Genomic DNA, 24,159 nt, shown 5'->3' with positions numbered 1-24,159 from the left:
TTTTTCCTGACTTCTGCTGAACCCAGTAACCCAAAATACTGAGATCAATTCTATATGTAAAATGGGTTGGGGTAAAGTTTGACAAAACATGCAGGTCAAGTTTAGATTAGAAAAAATTTGTTCACGCACTTATTCCTGCAGATCCTAAAATGTCAACATATCTAACCATCTGATTAGGTTTCCATGAACAATTCTGAGGCATTACATGTATCACGACCTTTCAGTAAAGAAAGCACAGGGATTTTAACTTGCTGTAAAAGAGTGGTTTTTCCTAAGGAAGCTTTGAATGTCCATTTAACTAAGGCTTCTTTGGCTAATTAAAACATACCAGAATTTTTCTAGCTTTTTCATTTGAGTGAGAAGGTTGTTGATAATGATAAAATTTTCCTTTCAGGGTCTATGCATATAAAATTCCATTTGGATGATTGAAGATATGGATGCAGATTCTGATAGGGCTGCTTTAAAACATTGTCCAATTTAAATGGTTTACATTACCTTGTCTAATTAACTATTAAATTATTTAGCATGAAAGATTAAGGCTTCAAACACTTTTCTCTTTAATTTGAAGTGACTTCTTATATTGCTGAAAATGATGGAATCTGAGAAATATGGGCTTATTCATGGTTGTGAATGGCTGTTTTTGTTTTAGTGAACATATTTAAGGGCTTCCTAGGAGCTCAAAGGTGAAGACTTTGCCTGCCAGTGCAGGAGACATGAGTTGGATCCCGAGTTGGGAAGATCCCCTGGAGAAGGAAATGGTAACCCACTCCAGTATTCTTGCCTGGGAAATCCTATAGACAGAGGAGTCTGGAGGTCTACTGTCCATGAGGTCACAAAAGAATGGGACATGACGTAGTGACTAAACAACAGACATATTTAAACAACAACAAAACCCCCAAACTATTTACATACATATTTTGTGTATACACATATGAAAAGCCCAGAATGGTCCTTAGGCATATATGTTCTGTCGCTTCAGTCATGTCTGACTCTTTGTGACCTATGGACTGTAGCCCTCCAGGCTCCTCTGTCCATGGAATTCTCCAGGCAAGTCTACTGAAGTGGGTTGCTATGCCCTCCTTTGGTTAGGCATGTATGAGTAAATGCAAATGGCAAATCCTGATTGAGTAATGACTGTGAAGATTTTCCCCAACATTAAGAAATGTTCTTCTCTAATGCAGAAGAAATAATATGCCATGGTATCAAATGTTCATTTCTGCTAAAGGAAGCACCTACAGAAATGTTTTATTTGTATAAAGTAACAAGTGCTACAGATACAAAAACTAACAAAAAATCCAACAACTTTCCCAATACTACTTCAAAATGAGCATATCAAACTTGATTTTCTTTAGAATGTAGTTATTTCTTTATCTTCTGGACAAGAATGCTAAGTCAGTCTCTCTTCAAAAAAAAGCAATTACAATTTGAGGACACTTCATATTCACCTCTTTTGCCCACATCCCTGCCTCATCTGAATTTTTCCATTTCATGAAAACCATTAAACTCTCCACTGCTGTCTGTGGCACCAATTATTTATTCTGGATCAAGACCTCTGGTAAAACTTCTTACTCAAGCAGGATCTCTTTTCTTCTGATTTGCTATCACCAGGTTAACTATCAGATATTTTTCTTTACCAGCTTTTTGAGAGTTAAGAAATGCTTCAATTAACTCTGGACAATCAAAATTTTCTTCCGGTTCTAATGTATTATCTGCATTTGTAAATCTCTTCCATTTCAGGAAATACCTCACCTTCCTGTTTACTACATGTCAGTCTAGTTCTTTTTCTACTACAAATTCTTCAGGTTCTGCCTCTTTGAATTTTTCGCCCTGTTTGTTCTGTTTCTTTTTTTTTTTTTCTTTTTCTTTCTTTTTTACATTAGAGGCTTGGTGCCTAGTGATACCCTGAGGGCAGAGAGAGGGAACATTATGGGAGAGGGCCATGACCAAAGTCTCCTCAGTGGAGGTTTCTCCTGCTTTGCCCATACATTTATTAAACCGAGTGCAATGTATTGAGGATAAAGAAACAAATATTTGCATCAAAGCCATTTATTGGCTATATATTGTATGTTAGTAATGCAAAAGTGCTGCTGCTACTGCTAAATCACTTCAGTCGTGTCCGACTCTATGCGACCCCATAGACGGCAGCCCACCAGGCTCCCCCGACCCTGGGATTCTCCAGGCAAGAACACTGGAGTGGGTTGCCATTTCCTTCTCCAATGCATGAAAGTGAAAAGTGAAAGTGAAGTTGCTCAGTCATGTCCAACTCTCAGCAATCCCATGGATGGCAGCCTACCAGGCTCCTCCATTCCTGGGATTTTCCAGGCAAGAGTACTAGAGTGGGGTGCCATTGCCTTCTCTGACAAAAGTGCTGCAGGTATTGTAATAAGTAAAAAAGATGATTCTGCTGGGGGAAATAAGCAGGTCAGTGACTAAAAACTAGATTAATTAGCCCAGATAATAAGTGCTACAGGAGTCTTGTTTGAGACATGTGGCAAAAGCAAACTCATCATTATTTGGTAAGTGCTTTCTTGATTCTAATTTGAGGAAATTTAAAGCAATCAGCCAAAAATCCCCAAAACTTGGTACTACAATAACAACAACAGCAAAAACTTGATACTAAAGTGAAGATTTATGAACTATGATCTGTACTGAACTGAATAGTCATCCCCTATACCCCTGCAAAAATATGTCCATGAACTAACCCCTGAAACCTGTGAATGTGAGCTTATTTGGGAGAAAAGCCTTTGCACATATAACTAATATAAGGACTTTAAAATGAAGTCACCGTGGATTATCCAGGCAGGCCATAAATATCCTTAGAAAGATGGTGGGAGATTTAAGACAGAAAAGGACAAAGACGGAGTGGCTGTGTAAAGACCTTAGAGGCAGAGATTGGAATTTCTCAGCCACAAGCTGAGGACTGCCTGGACCCACCAGAACATGGAAAAGGCAAGGAAGGATTCTCGTCTAGATGCTTTGGAGAAAACAGAGCCCTGACAACATCTTGATTTCAGATCTATTTTCTAGACCTGTGAGAGATCAAATTTATGCTGTTTAAACTGCTACAGTTGTGGTAATTTATTATGGTAGCCATAGAAAACAAATCATGATCTAATTTCCCTTATTTTGCAAAGCATAGACAATTTTGAAAGTGGTTCAGTCACTACAAAGATGAAAGTGCATGTAGAAATGTCTATATGAATTACAGTAGGGAACATTTTCTTTTTAACATTTAAATATACATTACTTTTATATACTACAGCACATCATAGTGTTTGTTGTTGGTTTTTTTTCTCTCTCCCCCTGTCCATGAGTCTATTATCTATGTCTGTTTCTCCATTGCTGCCCTGAAAATAAATTCTTCAGTACCATTTTTCTAGATTTCGTATATATGTGTTAGAATATGATATTTATCTTTCTCTTTCTGACTTACTTCACTCTGTATAATAGGTTCTAGGTTCATCCACCTCATTAGAACTGACACAAATGTGTTCCTCTTTATGGCTGAGTAATAGTCCATTGGATACATGTACCGCTACTTCTTTATCCATTCATTTATCAATGGACATCTAGTTTGCTTCCATGTCTACCTACTGTAAATAGTTCTGCAATGAACAAAGAGATATATATGTCTTTTGAATTTTGGTTTCCTCAGGGTATATGCCTAGGAGTGGGATTGCTGGGTCATATGATGGTTTTATTCCTAGTTTTTTAAGGAATCTCCATACCATCTTTCCTAGTGGCTGTATTGATTTGCATTCCCACCAACAGTGCAAGAGTGTTCCCTTTTCTCCACACCCTCTCCAGCATTTATTGTTTGTAGACTTTTTGATGATGGCCATTCTGACCTGTGTGAGGTGATATCTCATTGTAGTTCTGATTTGCATTTCTCTAATAATGAGTGATGTTGAGCATCTTTTCATGCGTTTGTTAGCCATCTGTATGTCTTCTTTGGAGAAATGTCTCTTTAGGTCTTTTCCCCACTTCTTGATTGGATTGTTTGTTCTTCTGGTATTGAGTTGTATGTGCTGCTTGTATATTTTGGAAATTAATCCTCTGTAAGTTGTTTCATGCATTATTTTCTCCCATTCTGAGGGTTGTCTTGTCACCTTGCTTATAGATTCCTTTGCTGTGCAAAAGCTTTTAGGTTTAATCATGTCCCACTTGTTTACTTTTGTTATTTCTGTTACTCTAGGAGGTGGGTCATAGAGGATCTTGCTTTGATTTATGTTATCGAGTGTTTTGCCTATGTTTTCCTCTAAGAGTTTTATAGTTTCTGGTCTTATATTTAGGTCTTTAATCCATTTTGAGTTTATCTTTATGTATGGTGTTAGGAAGTGTTCTAATTTCATTCTTCTATATGTAGCCATCAAGTTCTCCCAGCACCATTTATTGAAGAGGCTGTCTTTGCCCCATTGTATATTGCCTCCTTTGTCAAAAATAAGATACCCATAGGTGCATGGGATTATTTCTGGACTTTCTATCTTGTTCCATTGGTCTATATTTCTATTTTTGTGCTAGTACCATACTGTCTTGATGACTGTAGCTTTGTAGTATAATCTAAATTCAGGAAGGTTGATTCCTCCAATTCCATTCTTCTTTCTCAAGACTGCTTTGACTATTTGGGGTCTTTTGTGTTTCCATATGAATTGTGAAATTTTTTGTTCTAGTTCTCTGAATAATGTCATTGGAATTTGAAAGAGATCGCATTGAATCTGTACATTGCATTTGGTAGTACAGTCATTTTCACAGCATATTCTTTCTACCCAGGAACCCGGAATGTTTATGTCATCTTTGATTTCTTTCATTAGTGTCTTATAATTTTCTGGGTACAGTTCTTTTGTCTCCTTCTGTAGGTTTATTCCTAGATATTTAATTCTGTTTTTTGCAATGGTGAATGGGATTGATTCCTTAATTTCTCTTTCTGATTTTTCATTGTTAGTATATAGAAATGCAACTGATTTTTGTGTATTGATTTGAATCCTGAAACTTTGCTAAATTCACTGATTACCTCTAGTAATTTTCTGATGCTATCTTTAGGGTTTTCTATGTATAGTATCATGTTATCTGCAAACAGAGCTTTACTTCTTCTTTTCTGATCTGGATTCTTTTTATTTCTTTTTCTTCTCTGATTGCTGTAGCTAGGACTTCCAGAACTATGTTGAATAATAATGGGGAAAGTGGACACCCTTGTCTTGTTCCTGATCTTTGGGGGGATGCTTTCAGTTTTTCACCATTGAAAATAATGTTTGCTGTAGTCTTATCATATATGGCATTTACTATGTTGATGTAGGTTTCTTCTGTGCCCATTTTTTGAAGAGTCTTCATCATAAATGGGTGCTGAATTTTGTCAAAGGCTTTTTCTGCATCTATTGAGTTGATCATGTTTTTTATCTTTCAGTTTCTTAATATGGTGCATCACATTGATTGATTTGCATATGTATACTGAAGAATCCTTGCATTCCAGGAATAAACTTACCTTGATCATGATGTATGAGCTTTTTGATATGTTGCTGAATTCTGTTTGGTAAAATTTTGTTGAGGATTTTTGCATCTATGTTCATCCGTGATATTGGCCTGTGGTTTTCTTTTTTTGTGTTGTCTTTGTCTGGTTTTGGTATTAAGGTGATTTGTGGCCTCAGAGAATGAGTTTGGAAGTGCTCCTTCCTCTGCAATTTTTGAAAGAGTTTTAAAAGGATAGGCTTTAGCTCCTCTCTAAATGTTCAATAGAATTCTCCTGTGAAGCCATGTGGTCCTGGGCTTTTGTGTTTTGTGAGATTTTTGATCACAGATTCAATTTCAGTGTTTGCAATTCAGTTACTCATAATTTCTATTTCTTCCTGGTTCAGTCTTGGAAGATTGAACTTTCCTAAGAATCTGTCCATCTCTTCCAGAATATCCATTTTGTTGCCATATAGTTGTTCATAAGTCTCTTGTAATCCTTTGTATTTCTGCATTGTCTGTTGTAAACTCTCCTTTTTCATTTATAATTTTGTTGATTAGATTCTTCTCTCTTTTTTTCTTAATGAGTCTGGCTAAAGGCTTGTCAATTTTATCTTCTCAAAGAACCAATTTTTAGTTTTATTAATCTTTACTATTGTTTCTTTCATTTCTTTTTCAATTATTTCTGCTCAGATCTTTATGATTTCTTTCCTTCTACTAATTTTGGGATTTTAATCTTCTTTTTCCAGTTGTTCTGGGTGTAAAGTTAGGTTGTCTATTCGATCCTTTTCTTGTTCCTTGAGGTAGGATTGTATTGCTATAAACTTCCCTCTTAGAACTGCTTTTGCTGCATCCCATAGGTTTATCTTCCAGCTCACTGATTCATTTTTCTGCTTCTAATATTCTGCTATTGATTCCTTCTAGAGAATTTTTAATTTCAGTAATTATGTTGTTTGTCTCTGTATGTTTATTCTTTAATTCTTCTAGGTCTTTGTTGATTGAGTCTTGCATTTCCTCCATTTTGTTTTCAAAGTTTTTGATCATCTCTACTATCATTATTCTGAATTCTTTTTCAGGTAGTTTGCCTATTTCCTCTTCATTTGTTTGGACTTCTGTGTTTCTGGTTTGTTACTTCATTTGTGTAATATTTCTCTGCATTTTCATTATTTTTTTAACTTATTGTGTTTGAGGTCTCATTTTCCTAGGCTTCAAGGTTGAATTTTTTTATTCCTCTTGGTTTCTGCATTCCTAAGGTTGGTCCAGTGTGAAAGCTTCTTATAAGGGTGAGATTTGTGCCGGGTTTGTCTGTTTGTTTTCCCTCTGATGGGCAAGACTGAGGTGGTAATTCTGTCTGCTGATGATTAGGTTTGTATTTTTGTTTTGTTTGTTTAGATGAGGTGTACAGGGTGCTACTGGTGGTTGGGTGATGCTGGGTCTTGTATTCAAGTGGTTTCCTTTGTATGAGTTCTCACTATTTGATATTCCCTAGGGTTAGTTCTCTGGTAGTCTAGGGTCTAGGGTCTTGGACTCAGTGTTCCCAATCCAAAGGCTCTGGGCTTGATCTCTGGTCAGGAACAAAGATTCCACAAGTGATTTGTTATGGCATTAAGTGAGATTAAAACAAATACCCAAAAATGAGAACCCAAACAGGAGCCACAGACATATGGCAGTTACAGAATCAGGCAAATAATAATTAAAATAATGGAATATATACATATACATATATACCCATAAGCGAAATCAAAACAGTCCAACAAATATTAAGTACAGTAGATTGAAATGGGAACAAAGGGAATCAAAAATTATATTTACCAGTTAAGAACAAAACTAACTAAAGCACAAACTGGAAAACAAAACTAAAGCAAGGTGCCTAGTGGGGAATAAAACAATGAAAACAAAACTAACAAATGTGTTGAGATGAAAGGAAAGAAAGAAAGACTAGACATGCAGAGTTAAATAGAGGTAGATGAAGATTTATATACATTAAGGATTAACTACAAGGGGAGAAGAACAGTTGGAAAAGCATACAAAGGAATAAATATAGAAAAAATATAATAGGTTTTAAAAAATTAAAAAGTAAAATTATAAAAAAGAGAAAAGAAAAAAGGAAGAAGAATGAAAAAAAGGAAAACTCCACAGAACTGCAAAAGCCCAAAGTAGAGGCAGAGGTTTATAGCAATAATAAAAAGTGTGACTGAATATACACATATACATATACACCCATAAGCAAAATCAAAACAGTCCAACAAAAATAAAGTACAATAGATTGACCCAGTGAACAAAGGAAACCAAAAACTATACCTACCAGTTAATGACAAAACTAGCTAAACCACAAACTGGAAAACAAAACTAAAGCAAGGTGCCAATTTGGGAATAGAGCAATGAAAATAAAACTAATAAATACATTGCAAAGAAAGGAAAGGAAAGAAAGAATAGACATGCATAGTTAAATAGAGGTAGATGAAAAAGCTTTATATCCATTAAAGATTAACTGCAAGGGGAAAAGAACAGTAGGACAAGCAAACAAAGGAATAAATGCAGAAAAAAATATTAATAGATTTAAAAAGTTAAAAATTAAAATTGAAAAAAGAGAAAGGAAGAAAAAGGAAAACTCCACAGAACTGCAGAAGCCCAATGTAGAAGCAATGGTTTATAACAATAAAAAATGTGACTGAGAGAGAAAAAAAAGCTCAAAAGCTTAATTATATTTCATACTTCCAATAAAATCGACAGCTACAACAGGGGGCAGGGGGAAGGGGGAAAAAGAAAAAAAAAAAAAAAAATCCAAAAGAATCTACAGTACAAGTCAAGACATAAGAATAATAAATGTTTTTCTTGAGTCACTGCTGTCAGAGTCCTTTCCCTCGCTGGGAGTCAGAGTCCACCTCACCTCCCGAGGATGCCCTCCAACACTGTGCTGGTCTCTGGACCTGCTGTGGGGGCAGCTCAGAGTCTGACCTGGTCCTACCCATGTGTGTTCTTGCCCCCAGTGTCCACATCTAGCAGAACTAGTGCGTTTTCTTTTGTGGGAGATCTCAGTTTCCTTTTATATTTTCCATAGACACACAGTCTGCCTTGTTGATCCTGTGGATTTGATTTGCAACTTGTATGGCTGGTGGGAAGTTTTTGTGTCTTCTTCCTGCCCCTGGGTTTTGATTGTGGTTTTGTTTCCACCTCTACATGTGTGTTGTCTACTGGGGTTTGCTCCCGAGTCCGTCCTGGAGGACTTGGGTCTGTCCCTGTGAGGGCCAGGTGTGGGGGTGGTGCAGCTGCTTGGGTCGCAGGGGTTCTGGCAGCACCACATAGTCAGGGGAGTTTGTGGCCAGGGCAGCAGGAAATACAGTGCTCTAGAAGGGTATGGCAACCAGTATTGGCCAATACGCTCCAGTATTCTTGCCCAGATTCCAGCTAAGCTATTTTGAATCCTAAAAGGCAATGATGTTAAAGTGCTGCACTCAATATACCAGCAAATTTGGAAAACTCAGCAGTGGCCACAGGACTGGAAAAGGTCAGTTTTCATTCCAATTCCAAAGAAAGGCAATGCTAAAGAATGCTCAGACTACCACACAATCGGACTCATCTCACACACTAGCAAAGTAATGCTCAAAATTCTCCAAGCCAGACTTCAGCAATGAAAAACTGTGAACTTTCAGACGTTCAAGCTGGATTTAGAAAAGGCAGAGGAACCAGAGATCAAATTGCCAATATCCACTGGATCATCAAAAAAGCAAGAGAGTTCCAGAAAAACATCTACTTCTGCTTTATTGACTACACCAAAGGCTTTGACTGTGTGAATCACAACAAACTGTGAAAAATTCTTCAGGAAATGGGAATACAGGACCACCTGACTTGCCTCCTGAGAAATCTGTATGCAGGTCAGGAAGCAACAGTTAGAACTGAACATGGAACAACAGACTGGTTCCAAATAGGGAAAGGAGTAGGTCAAGGCTGTATACTGTCACCCTGCTTATTTAACTTATATGCAGAGTACATCATGAGAAATGCTGGGCTGGATGAGCCACAAGATGGAATCAAGATTGCTGGGAGAATTATCAATAACCTCAGATATTCAGATGACACCACTCTTATGGCAGAAAGCAGAGAACTAAAGAGCCTATTGATGAAAGTGAAAGAAGAGAATGAAAAAGCTGTCGTAAAACTCAACATTCAGAAAGCTAAGATCATGCAATCTGGTCCCATCACTTCATGGCAAAAGATGGGGAAACAATGGAAACAGTGAGAGACTTTATTTTGGGGGGCTCCAAAGTTACTGCAGATGGTAACTGCAACCATGAAATTAATAGACACTTGCTCCTTGGAAGCAAAGCTGTGACCAACCTAGACAGCTTCTTAAAAAGCAGAGGCATTAGTTTACATACAAAGGTCTGTCTAGTCAAAGCTGTGGTTTTTTCCAGTAGTCATGTATGGATGTGAGAGTTGGACTCTAAAGAAAGCTGAGCACCAAAGAATTGATGCTTTTGAACTGTGTTGTTGAAGGAGACTCTTGAGAATCCCTTGGACTGCAAGGAGATCCAACCAGTCCATCCTAAAGAAAATCAGTCCTGAATATTCATTGGAAGGGCTGATGCTGAAGCTGAAACTCGGATACTTTGGCCACCTGATGCAAAGAACTGACTCACTTGAAAAAATCCTGATGCTGGGAAAGATTGAAGGTGGGAGGAGAAGGGGACGACAGAGGATGAGATGGTTGGATGGCATCTCTGACTCCATGGACATGAGTTTGAATAAGCTCCAGGAATTGGTGATGGGTAGGGAAGCCTAGTGTAATGCAGTCCATGGGATTCCAAAGAGTCAGACACGACTGAGCAATTGAACTGAACTGAACTGATTCTTGCCTGGAGAACTCCCCTGATAGAGAAGCCTGGCAGGCCACAGTCTACAGGGTCACAGGGTTGGACACGACTGAAGTGACCCTGTGTGCATACATGCAAGATTTTTTTGCTTGTGGCAGCTCTGCCCTAGTGAGAGTTGAGTGTGAAGGTGGCGCAGCTGCTTGGCTTGAGGGTACCCTGGTGGCACCAATTGTGCAGGGACCCGTACTGCCTCCACAGCAGGAGTTATGGCCCTATCAGAGTATTTTTTCGAGCCTCTTGTAGCTGGTGATCAGAAGGCCTCTTTGGCCAGTCTTTCTGCATAGCTCCACCCATTCAGGCACTTAGAGGACTCCCTTGCCTGGGGTCCTTTTCTGTTGTTCAGTGAGTCAGGCACAGAGAGGGGCCCCCCTGGCTGGGGACCTACTCTATAGATGGACACATTGGGCACTTAACAGGTCACCCTGGGAGGGATCCTACTCTGTAGTTCAGCGCATCAGTCATGTAATGGAGCACCCTGGGTGGGGTCCTACTCTATAGTTCAGTGCTTCAGGCATTTGATGGGCCAGCCTCTTAATTATTCAGCTCCTGATGCTGGCAGGTGGGGAGAGAGAGGCTATGATGATGGCTCCACCCCCTACTCATGACTCAGCAGTATCGCCTTGCTTCCATGGCTGCCTGGCTTTCCTCCACAGGCATTTCCCACCACAGTCTCCTCCCTCACATCCCCTCAATTGCTCTCTCCACAGTCAACAACAGCCCTTGCCGTGGGATTGCCCCACAATCCCTAAACTCCAGCTCTCAGCTGCTGTGTCTTCCAGGGAACCTGCATCCCTGGCTGGGGTATGTATGGCTGTGGCAAGGACTGTCTGATTCTCATTCCACTTAGGCTGCCACAGATCAGCTGTTTCACTCTCAGCCTTAAATGTTTCTCCTCTGACTCAGACAGTTGCCCTGTTGTGGGGATTGGACACCTCCTTCAGTTCCCTCATCCGCTGAGGACAGGTCCAATCCTACTAACAGTCCCGTTTTTTCCCCCCCAGTTCCTTCATCCTACCGAGTTTTGTATGGTTTATATAGTCTTTCCCGCTGGTCCGGTACTACTGTCCACTCTCATATGGTGTTCTCCGTGCACATCTGTGTCTGAAGGTGTATTCCTGATATATCAATGGAGAGAGGGATACTCCATGTCCACCTACTCCTCCACCATTTTCTCTCTCTCTCTCTCTTTTTTTTAAAGCATTATAATATAAAGGAAGGTATTGGGGAAATAAAAGAAAATTCCTCACACATGTACATGTATTCAACTTCCTACTGCTTTCTAGAAGCCTTGAAGATTTCCAGTCAACTTCAGAGGCAAAGGCAACTATTGACTTCTCATAAACCTTGGGTTTCAATGATTGATTACTGAGTAACAAAACAGCCCCAATATTATTGGCTTAAAACAAAACCTATTTTATTTCTAAGGATTCTGTGGATCTGGTATTCAGCCTTGGCCCAGTGAGGCTGGATCACCTCTGCTCCACATGGTGTTGACTGATATTACTCAGCTGGGGCCAGAGAATCCAAGATGGTGTCACTCATGTCTGGTGCCTTGGTATTAGCTGTTGACTGGTGTTCTTTAGGTCTCTTCCATGTGGCTTCTTTTTCTTTCCACATAGTCTGTCATTACTAAGTATTCTAGCCCATTCCTTTTTGAAAACTTGTTTTCTGGCTTCTAAAAATGGGGAAAAGAATGATACAAGATCTCTTAAGACCCAGGCTCCAGCTCAGATCACATGTCATCCCTTCTGCCTCATTCTGTTTGTGAAAGAAGTCATAAAGCAACCCCGGAGCCAGGAGAGGGAAATGGACCACACCTGTTGATGAAAGATCACTATGCATGCACAGGCATAGGAGGAATTATATGTGGCTGTCTTGCAATCTACTTATACAATACTCTGCTTTTTCTTTCTTTTTACAATGCTCTGCTTTTTCTAATAATTTTCTTTGACGCCCACCAGTCCTTTATCACAGATTACCTCCCATCTTTTAAATACTTCTAATTTATATCATCTTTTGGGAATTATGAATATGTGGAATTTGTTGTAGTTTTTTTCTTTTAAAAAAATTTTGTGCTTTATTATGTCAAAAAGATCACAGACTTTTGGATGTAAAAGATGATGTGCTTTATATTTCCTTGTATCTCATAATACCAGCACAGCAAGTTTTTGATAAATAAGTATCTTCTTGATTATAAATGTTGAGTGACAGAGAATAATGTGTTTAGACTATGTACAGTGTTGTATTAGAGTCCACTAGATTGTCCATTGCTAAATCTCTTGCAGAGTATTGTGATTAGTTAGTCCTAACCTTTTCCAAATACCCCTGCATTTTCTCGTGCTTATAGTATATATGTGATTATAGGTAATAATTGCCCATGGAAGTATATCAGGGGAATCCTATTTAGAAAAGAGCAATTAGAAAAACATATAAATCCACAAAGTAGCATCAACTCTTTTTTGAAGTATACTAGCATTTTAAAACATTCCTGATTTATGGAAGTTTCAATTGCTTGAATGTTTGTAATATTTTACAATGAAATAAAAATTATACACAAAGCTAGTTCAGAATGCTTAGAGGCATAGTCAATCATTTGATGATTCACAGCTACCCAGGAAATTCAAGCACTCCACCCTCATTTTGCACATAAGCACAGATCTGATTAAGTGGGAGCTGGAAAGGAAGAATTACATGGTGACCTGGACAAAAGTGTCATGTCAGCATTAGAATCAGATAAACTGATTGAAGTGGCTGATTGTACTGCTTATAGTCAGAGTTATTTTGGAAAATTTGAATGAGAAATCCTCTCTTGTCCATCACAGGAATGACACTTCATATATATCCAGTCATATTAAACAATTGTAGAATCACAAAGCTAGACAGGATTTTATGAGATTAGCTGATCTATTCCTCACCTCGAGATAAAACTTGAGTGCTGCAAAATCCTCGAGGCACTGAAATTTAATTTATTCTTTGAGAAAAATAAGACCCATTCATTCATTCAACAAATATTTGTTATGTGTGAGCCATATGGGTGCTTAGTTTGCATCAACAAATAAACCTGGCTGAGATCTTTGCCTTTGTGAGGCTTTCAGTTTAATAGGGGGATATAAATGATTCCATGAGTTTCCCCTTTGTCAATAACAATAATCCTTACTTGGTTTTAAATGTTTTTTAAATTGATTTGCTCACATGACAAAAAAATCTATCCGCAAAGTAAACCCAATCACTAACAATTTGTGAATTGTGAGAAATGAGTTTGGAATTCATTTACATTAGCAAACCATTTCACTTTCATATGAAAATGCTAAGATTCAAAAAGTATGATTCTTATTTGGAGTAAAACCTGCTAATACCCAATCCAATGTTCTTTACTGTTTGCCCTCCTTTCAAAAATATCTTTCTTTTCCTACATTGACTTAGTTATAGAATGTATTCATGCAACCTAGAACAATGTCCATATATAACTATAAATCCATGTGCATGCTAAGTCACTACAGTTGTATCTGACTCTTTGCAATCTTATGGACAATAGCCCGCCAGGCTCCTCTGTCCATGGGATTCTTCAGGCAAGAATACTGCAGTGGGTTGCCAAGCCCTTCTCCAGGGGATCTTTCCAACCCAGGGATCGAACCCGTCCATGTCTCGTCCATCTCCTGCATTGTCAGGCAGGTTCTTTACCACTAGAGCTACCTGGGAACCCCATGTGACAGAAACCCAAAGTGAATAGTTGAGACAAAAAATAAAAAGTTGTTATAAGGAAATTTCAATTTCTCAAGGACTCCACAACACAAATAGAGCTAAACTGGGGAAATGAGCACTCAAAATCCATGAGGACTGTCTTTAAGCCCCCTTGCTGTATTATTTTCTGAGAAGTATCTTGCTACTTGAGGTCAGAAAGACCTCGTGTTTTCTGGGGCTGTACTGCCTGAGTTTAAATCCTCACTATTTCACTTGTTAGCTGATTGACCTGGTCAATTAAACTCTCTAATCTCAATCTTCTCATCTATTAAAATTAGGATAATTATAGTGGCTACATAAGATTACAGCAGAAAAGCCAATTAAGTGGTATCCAAGACTTGGGACAGTGCTTGCTTCATAGGAAGTATCAGTAGACGTGAACTACCCTTCTAAAGTGAGAGATGCCAAGACTGAGCTGGGAGAGCTGCCCTGCCACGGTGTGGGTGCAGTGGATTAAGACAGCAAGTCGAAATGCAAGTAGGAATTAAGGCTTCCCCCTCTACTGCCATAGGAAGTTCCAGTGTTATTTGCTCAGTCGTGTCTGACTCTTTGCCACCCCATGGATTGAAGCCCACCAGGCTCCTCTGCCCATAGGATTCTCCAGGAAAGAATACTGGAGTGGTTTCCATTCCCTTCTTCAGGGGATCTTAGTGACCCAAGTATCGAACCTGGGTTTCAGAAACCCTGCCAAAGGAAAAACAAGTCTATAAAAAAAAAGTCATTGCTTCCCAAATGTTTGACTTTTGTCTATAGGATGGGACTGAGAGAAAGTTGGTGTAACAGCACAGATGGGATGAGGGAATTCTGTCACTGCTGGAGGAATCCCAGTCAAGAGGATCAGTTTTATGGACCTGAGTGGGGAATGGAGGGAAAGGAAGAAAGGAAGGGCTAGGAATGGACAAGTACTGAGTGTTATTTAATAATGAAATAACATATTCTCAAGGTTACCCCTTTCTGTGAATAGGATGTTCTCAGAGCCCAGGGTTCCAATAGTGAGGCCTCTGAATAGAGGCTCCTAGGCTAACAATGCAGATACAAATAAAAGTATGGTGGGCCAAAAGGCCTGAGTTCTTGACTGAAATTCCCTTCAATAGATCTGTCATGTAAAGCCTTTGTAATTGCCTATGGTCAGGTTTAAAAAAAGTCATATATAGGTTTTTAGCCAGGGGCTGGATTTCTCAAGAGCCTTCTCTCTTCTCAGGAGGGCTTTCTGCTAGATGGGTGATGTTTCATTCTCCAAAGTTTCAACAGTTTACATTTCCTGGGTATACAGTAGATGTCTTGTTATTGAGATGGAATAAGTACATGCCTTAAAATGAGGCCTGGAATATAAGAGGCACCTTTCATAGGCTACATACTATTTTTATTATTGCTATTGTTTTTATATAATTGTTCCAATTATAGCTCTAATATGACAACTTATTCTCTACAGAGTTAGGTAAGATCATAATTCCCCATATTGAAGGTTTTTGAAAAGCATTCCCTGATCTTTATGCAGAGTTCACCCATTTGTACCCAGGAAGAATGAGAGTTGCAAATCTTCCTTCCAAATTAAAACAAACATTAAAAAGCTCAGCTATTAGCTGACAGCACAGTGTCTTGGCCATATCATTATGATCCTCATTTAAGACATCATTTAAGAAACAATCAGCGATTGCTGCAAGATATATTAAGTTTCTCATTTAAAAACCATCTAAATTTGTTTAGTACTCAATAAAAATTGAAGCCCCACTTTGTGCCAGGAATTATGTATTTAATAAAGTAAATGATACAAAATATCAATCTTCCTGACTCCATGGAAACTTACAAATAATTGGCACAATAAATGTTAATCATATAAAATATAGATTAAAATTTTAATTATGATATTACTATAAATAGAGGAACTTGATGCTGTATTGAAAGGACATGAGCTAGCCTGGGGGTGGATCAGATTGTCAGTGAAGGTTTACCTCAGGCTGTAGATGTTTGCATTGAGGTCTATAGGATGAGTAAGAGTGACTTCAGTAATTCACTGAAGAATGGCAGGTTTCTAAGATTCTTCCAATCAAGTAAGACTGTATGTTTAAAACCATTGATTACCAAATTTGACTAAACTTTGGAATCATCTTAGAAATTTTTGAAAAATACTGATACCTGAAAATTGCCCAGAATTTTTGATTTGGGGCTTCCCTGGTGGCTTGGATGTTAGAGAATCTGCCTGCAATGTGGGAGACCCAGGTTCAATCCCTGGGTCAGGAAGGAGGAGAGCATGGCAACCAACTCCAGTATTCTTTCCTGAAGAATCCGCATGGGCAGAGGAGCCTGGCGGGCTAGAGTCTGTGGGGCCGCAAAGAGTCAGACACGACTGAGTAACTAACACTTTCAACACTTTCTGATTTATTTTACATGGCATATGGCTTTGGCGTTGGGATTTTTTTTTTTTAACTTCCAAGTGGTTAATCCTTAAGGCAGGAGGATTATGTCTAACTCAAGAAATTTGAAGTACGACTAGTGATTGGAGTCCAGAGAATGAGAGGGAATAATGTGACATGACCTGAGACTGTGACTCTAAAATGTGGCAAATCACAGAGGTCTTGATCGGTCATATTAGAAATTTAGTCTTTTTCTTGAGAAAAATAAAAAACTACAGAAAGATCATAGGAGAGGACATTATATCTAAATGTATGTTTATGTTTACAGTGTGAAGATTGTAAAAGAGAAGCTATAAAATTAGCTTGGACTAGGATGGTGGCAAGGAGATGAAGTGAAATGGGTTTGAAAGTTTTGTTTTGTTTTTTAAGGACTTGAAATTGGCAGACTGGCAATAGATAAAGTATGAGAGATGATAAGACTGACTCCTTGGTTGCTGGCTAGTGGAACTGGTAAAGGTGAATTATGAGCCTACTCTTATGATATTTGAGGTGCCTTTGAGGTATCTAAACAGATAGTAAAGAGAGGGTAGAACATAAGGATACATCTGGGCATGAAGTTTTAGGTTGTTTGGGAACAAAGATCTAAAGTGCAATAACTTTACATTAAATCATGCAAGTTCTGTAAAACACTTTTGTAGAAGGCATTGGGCACCTGCAGATCATTAAGATGAGGACATAGGAAAGATTGACACATCTAATGTGGTTTTGAAATGAAGATCCCCTTTAAAACATCTCAAGGTAGCATGGAATGAAAGAGAAGAAATCCAACCACTTTTATCAGATCATAATCAGTTCAGTTCAGTTCAGTTCAGTCTCTCAATCGTGTCCGACTCTTTGCAACCCCATGAATTGCAGCACACCAGGCCTCCATGTCCATCACCAACTCCCGAAGTTTACTCAAACTCATGTCCATCGAGTCGGTGATGCCATCCAGCCATCTCATCCTCTGTCGTCCCCTTCTCCTCCTGCCCCCAACCCCTCCCAGAATCAGGGTCTTTTCTAATCAATAAGTGCCAAAATGTTATTTGGAAGAAAATTCTGATCAGAAAGAAAGAGCTAATTGAATTTTAGTATGGAGCAATTGTCCTGAAGAATCACAAAAATTGTCAGAGATACAATATTATATAGTTGAACACAGTATCAGATTAGGGATATTTTGGTTTTTATTCATATCAAACTGGAAAGCCCAAAAGGTAGAATAATAAAGAAGACAGCAGGAATTGTAATATATGCATTTCATTTATCAGATCTCTATTAGGACTAATCATGTACCAACACACCAAAGCTATGATAGGGAGTAGGACTACAACAGCAGATAAGGTAAGTGTTATTCAAGTTCAAAGTTTATTGTCTCCTATACTACTTAAAACAAGAAAAATAAAAGAGCCTGTTTATTTGAGAAAGTGTCCCCAGTTAGCTTTTGCAAAGGAAACCAGTAAAAAGGATGCCTTTAGTCAATAAGGTTAAGTAGCCATTTCATGGGATTGCATTCCCTGGGTGTTAGATCAAATTTTAGAGTAGTGGAAATTAGGATTTAATTGTTCTGGGGTTAGGCAGGACATCAGAATTGTATAAAGCTTCCAGGTAATTCTAATGTGCAGCCAGAGTCGAGAACCACACTTTTTAGGTATGTTTCATCACTGAAACAAGTGAGTGACTCCAGATGAGAAGGCTGGGAGAGGAATAAAAGCATGCTGATTACACAGGAATAATAATAATGAACAATTCTCTAGTCTTTCTGTGCCAGGAACATGTCTAAATGTTTAACATGTGTTAAGTCAGTTATGAGGAAGTCATTTTTATTCTTCCCATTTGAGAGGGATCAGAGCCCCAGTGGCCAGACCCAGCAAGTATCAGGGCAGGTCCTTGAACACATCTGGTTCCGGAGTTCCTGATCTTACTGCTATGCAATATTTTCTCTAAATATTATGTAATAGTAATTTTACACTGAGAATTATAAAAGAAGGGAAAACATATAATAATGACTGCTGCTGCTAAGTCACTTCAGTCGTGTCCGACTTTGTGCGACCACATAGACGGCAGCCCCCCAGGCTCCGCCATTCCTGGGGTTCTCCAGGCAAGAACACTGGAGTGGGTTGCCGTTTCCTCCAGTGCACGAAAGTGAAAAGTGAAAGTGATGTCGCTCAGTCATGTCCGACTCCGAGACCCCACAGACTGCAGCCTACCAGGCTCCTCTGTCCTTGAGATTTTCCAGGCAAGAGTACTGGAGTGGGGTGCCATTGCCTTCTCTGATAATAATGGCAGAGTATCATTAAACCATCTTCCTTGGGGGCTCGGAGGGTAAAGAATCTGCCTGCCATGCGGGAGACACAATCCCTAGGTTGGGAAGATCCCTGGAGAAGCAAATGGCAACCCACTCCAGTATTCTTGCCTAGAGAATTCCATGGACAGAGGAGTCTGGCAGGATACAGACCATGGGATCACAAAGAGTTGGTCACGACTGAGTGGATAGAGATATAGATCATTAAACCAGTCAAATACCAGTTGATGACTGGAAGTGGTTATAATGCAGCCATAAACACTTATGAACTATATTTTATATATATTTATATAAATATACAAGTAAATTCATGTATATATTTAATATACATATTTCATGTTTATATTCTTAATTTATGGAGATCAGTTAACAAGTCTGTCTTGTTGTACATGTACATTGTTACATAGTCCAGAAGTTTTTCTCTTCAGCAGCAGGCAGGGAGATATAAGCTGTGGAAACAGGTAATTTTTTTTTCTGACTTTTCATTTTCTCCTGAAGGAAACTCAAGTGCTAAGGCTATTCCATGTAATCTAAAGAATGACTCTTACTTCATGGTAATGACCAAGCTGTAGGAATAAAATCTTAGGAGGAAGTAATCATCCCCCAGTGAGCAAGTCTAACAAATCGAACCTATTTTACAGGTAGAAATACCATAAAGAAAAGTATCATTGGAAGGATTACTGACACACTGCATTTCTATGCATGTCAAAGAAAAAAATTCCAATTTAACTCTGTAAAACATGTATCTGAGTCAACCTGCCATATGTATTTTTTTCTTACATTTTCTATCCCATTACAGAAATAATACCTACCAAATAATGCTGTGCATTTCTAAATGGCTGGCTTTCAGCTACTTTGCCCAGCTTTTGTTGTTCCCTCTTTTCCTTTGAAGGCTGAGAAAGCAAATGTAGTTTTTGGGAGTGCAAGGTCCCTCCCCAGTGCTGTGGATATTTTGTGTCCTGAAGCTACGGTGCTGTAACCTATCTTGGCTTGTTGCCTATGAACACAGTGTAATACATGTAGGGGATTGTTTGGTATTCAATTAAGAGCTCTCTTAGCTCCTGTTATTAAAGCTACAAACTAGTGAGTGTAAAATTGAAGTTGAACAGTTCAGCTCTTTTTGACATTGAAACACTGCCTGAAAAATAGTGATGTAAAGCCCAAGTCAAATGTCACCCTTTAAAGCCCATGGAAAAACGAAAAGTGGAAACATTGAGGGGAAAGAGTAAATGTCTAAAACTTGGTCATCTCCTAATGACCCAGTACGTAATGTTAGGAGCATCCTACTGTGCCCATGCACATACATCACCCAGTTTGTCGAACACAGATATTACATTGATTTGAACAGAAAGCTGCAAGGTTATTATTGCTAAAGCTTCAATGAAGGAAATAATTAAAGCATTAAGCATTTTAAGGTTTTAAAATGACTTTAGGCAATCACCAGAAAACACTATAGGAAATCGATATACTGTAATTGAAAGGAAATTGAATTGGTCTTTATTTTTAAATCCCTTCTAAATGTTCTCTAGACGGTCAGACCATGGAAGATAATGCATCTTGTTTTGCCATCAGCAGTGCGACTTTCTGTAAATCTCATGTGCTGCAGGGCCCACTTTTATTATTTTTATTTAGAAAATGCTCAGCCAAATAGATTAGTATGAAATTTTGTGTGCATTATCTTTGTTAGTCTCTGGCCTCATTGTTTAAAACAGAAACAACACAACCAGACAAAAACAACCTCTGAAGCAAAGTTAAGCTAAAAACATTTCAAACAATGAACCAGAGAAGTTGTTAGTTAAGTCTCACACTTAAACCTGAGTGAAATTCTAGATTCTATCTAACAATTTTCCTGTCAATCTTGCTCTGCTGCAAGGGCTATGACCCACTGTAGAGACAAATTCAGTTTGGATCTGTGTGAACCTAACCCATTTTTATGGCTTATTATTGGAAGGAGTTTTTATAATCAAACAGAATAGCTTGAAGTGAATCTCAGGGAGAAGCTTGGATATGAACAGAAATTAAGGAATCTCAACCCTTGAGTAATCCTTGAAAAATATGTATAAAATCAGCATTTCCATTATAATGGAGTAATAATGATACCTTCATCATTTGGTGGTCTTGAGAAATAAATTAATCAATATATGCACAGCTCCTGTGGCTCAGACAGTAAAGCGTCTGCCTACAATGTGGGAGACCCAGGTTCATTCTCTGGGTCGGGAAGATCTCCTGGAGAAGGAAATGGCAACACACTCCAGTATTCTTGCCTGGAAAATCCCATGGATGGAGGAACCTGGTAGGCTACAGTCCCTGGGGTCACAAAGAGTCGGACATGACTGAGTGATTTCACTTTACAGATGATTAGTACATACTGTTCACTACATGGGGCTTTCCTGGTGGCGCAGCAGTAAAGAATCCACTGCAATGCAGGAGACACAAGAAACATGGTTCGATCCCTAGATCAGGAAGGTCCCCTAGAGAAGAAAATGGCAACCTGCTCCAGTATTCTCGCTGGGAAAATCTCATGGACAGAAGAGCCTGGCGGGCTAACAGTCCATAGGGTTGCAGAGAGTCAAACATGACTGAGTGACTGAGCATTCATGCATATGTACTATGTTTGTGTTATAATTATTTTTATAAAAATGATGATAATGGTGATAATTTGCCTTTTAAAAAATATCAATTAAGACTCTAGGATGGTCATGTACACACTGCTATATTTAAAATGGATAACCAACAAGGGCCTACTGTATAGCACATGGAACTCTGCTTAATGTTAGGGGGCAGCCTAAGGGAATGGCAAAACACTCCAGTGTCCTTGCCTGAAAGACCCCATGGACAGAGATGCCTGGTGGGATACAGTCCGTGGAGTTGCAAAGAGTTGCACATGACTGAATGACTAAGAACACATACATATGAAAAGCCCCAGTACCATGGCTGACACATAGAAAGTATTACAAAAAATGTTTTTTTTAAAAAGTTCTATTCAATGTAGAAATTAGTATTAATTTCTTAATAACTTCTTTGTTATGACTGTCTTTATATGTGATTTTCTTTATTTCTAGTTTTCCAGAGAGTCTGTATCCTGAATTTCTCTATGTCAAAATTCCATCTCTAGTTTTTGGTGACCACGGCTAACATTTAGCTAATATTAAGCATCAGAACAGGTGAATATGAAAGGATACCTGAGTTGAGTAAAAAAAGTTAACAGTCTTAAAATCTAGACTGCTTTCATTAAGAACAGGAACAACTTTTCAACTTTCTAAGTGCTATAATTCATAGACATGTGAAAAGGATGGCAAGAAAGAAGAAAGAAAACAGAAAGGTGAAAGAGCTTCATAAAGCAAAGAAGAAAATTATATGTTCTGTAGTATATATGAGAAAATCTGGCCAAACATTAAAAAAACTTCATATCAACTTATTGATCTGCCCACCATGCACACACTTGATATTAAAAATAAACCTCCAAGGAAGGACTTTTATTGGCTCGGGTCAAACAACCAATTACTAACAATTGCTAAACCAGAGAGTCAGAGTCATAAGAAAAGTATGGGGATGAGAAAGGGAAAGCAGTTGTCTAAGGATGAAAAAAGAAAGCAATTCTCCAAAAGGCAGGATGGGGTTAGTGGCCATGCATGGCCACTGGAAGAAATCAGTGTGAGTTAAAAAACAAAAAAAGTGAAAGACAGAGAGAGGAGAGAGAGAGAAAAGAAACATTATATATATATATATATATGTATATATATATATAATAAACAAATAATGTTTAAGTCACTGCCAAGGTCAGAAGTTAAGATATAGCCACCTCCTCTACTTCCTCCAAATTCTCTTTCATTATCAATATTTCAAACCCCCCAATACGAAAGTACTTTAGAATTTTTAAATCATTGACTGCATTTAGTTCTGTTTGAAGGAAGACATAATTAAGAAGAAGCTGGAAATTATATATTTTTAATTGTTTGTCCAAAGCATTATTGAAACAAACTGCTTATCAGGTTTTGTTGTTATTCCAGTAGTAAATATTTTGACTAGTTAATACACCAAAATGCTGTGTTCAAGTTGGCACTAACAAATGTAATTTATTTAGGAAAACTGGCAATAAGTTCATCAAACTTAAAAAACAACTCCAAGGGAAAAAAAAAAAAAACAAAACCCTGTGTTTACTTTGGCAGTTGAGATCCACTAGTCATGAATAAGATGATGTCCTAAAAGCTATTCATTTACTTAGAATTAGGTAATTAATTGTAAAAGGTGGATAGAGAAATGGAAATTTAGCTTTTCACTTTGTTTTAGATATTTTTCCACCAATATTATTTGTTCTATGAAATTAAACTCTTCTTGAAGAAGTAATTAGAAAAAGTGCACATCAATGAAAATAATTGAGGATTGACTGGTTGACCTCAGAAGAGAACAAAAACTCAAAAGAAATTTCATAAGGTTTTAAATTTGGCAAGAGGTCTACAATATCTCTGATAATTAGACTTTCAACACATTTGGATTTGCTAATTGGATCTAAGTTCTAATTAGACTTTTATGTAACTAAAAATGACACATCATTGTATGAATTTAATGTGCTTTTACAGTTGAAACCAACAATTAGCAGCTTTTTCCAAATTATTTTAATACAGAAAAAGCTGCCTTTTTGCTTACATGTGATAACCCCTTCTCTTAAGATATATTGTGTACATTTTAGTTTTCTTAATTAAGCACCTTTTGAGGAGCTTAAAAAGAAACATGAGTTTTAATAGGAAGCACCTAAATTGTTTGTTTGTGAGGAAGACTTGCTGGTATATTGATGACTTCAGAAGCTTCAAACAAAATGCAATACAAGGAAATAATACAGTCTTTAACAGGAAGCAGCACGAATAACCAGGTGCCACTATAAACCATTCCATTGATCAAAACAGTCTCTGAATATGACTAAAGTTCTGTTACATTTTTAAAGCATGCAAATATGGAATAAGTTCCCAAATGGGAAGGCTCATGGGGCTGGCATCAGGATTAATGACATGGTGAAAGTGAAAGTGAAGTGGTCACTCAGTCATGTCCGACTCTTTATGACCCCATGGACTGTAGCCTACCATGCTCCTCCGTCCATGGGATTTTCCAGGCAAGAGTACTGGAGTGGGTTGCCATTTCCTTCTCCATGACATGGAATATCTTCCCAAAATGTGTGTTGCAACAACCTCTGCAGCTTCACTTCTTGAGCAGCTATCTGCTAATTCAAATCACACCATCTCTCTTTCCTCCTTATTTTTGAATTGAGAGTCATCCATTTTTATCTCATTGGAATTTATAGGCAGTAATTTAAAAACTAGTAGCCCTCAGATTTTAATGTTACAAGAGATAACAACTACATAAGAATGTAAAATTATACCAGTACTTTGGAGAGCAAAGAGCAGTAAGTCAT

The 24,159-nt window shown here is 38.1% G+C and overlaps 1 protein-coding gene and 1 pseudogene across 1 annotated transcript in view; one reads left to right on the top strand and one right to left on the bottom strand.

Moving 5' to 3' along the window:
- GRID2 (glutamate ionotropic receptor delta type subunit 2) overlaps positions 1 to 24,159 on the top strand; it is a 1,497,839-nt gene that overhangs the window by 1,102,774 nt on the left and 370,906 nt on the right. The window lies entirely within an intron of this gene.
- On the bottom strand, positions 1,349 to 24,159 carry LOC133071564 (chromobox protein homolog 3-like; annotated as a pseudogene).

Source organism: Dama dama, chromosome 17, assembly GCF_033118175.1.
Source record: "Dama dama isolate Ldn47 chromosome 17, ASM3311817v1, whole genome shotgun sequence".
NCBI classification, from domain to species: Eukaryota; Metazoa; Chordata; class Mammalia; order Artiodactyla; family Cervidae; genus Dama; species Dama dama.
Note: the sequence above shows the minus strand (reverse complement) of the source record. Positions and strands in the feature narration are given on the sequence as shown.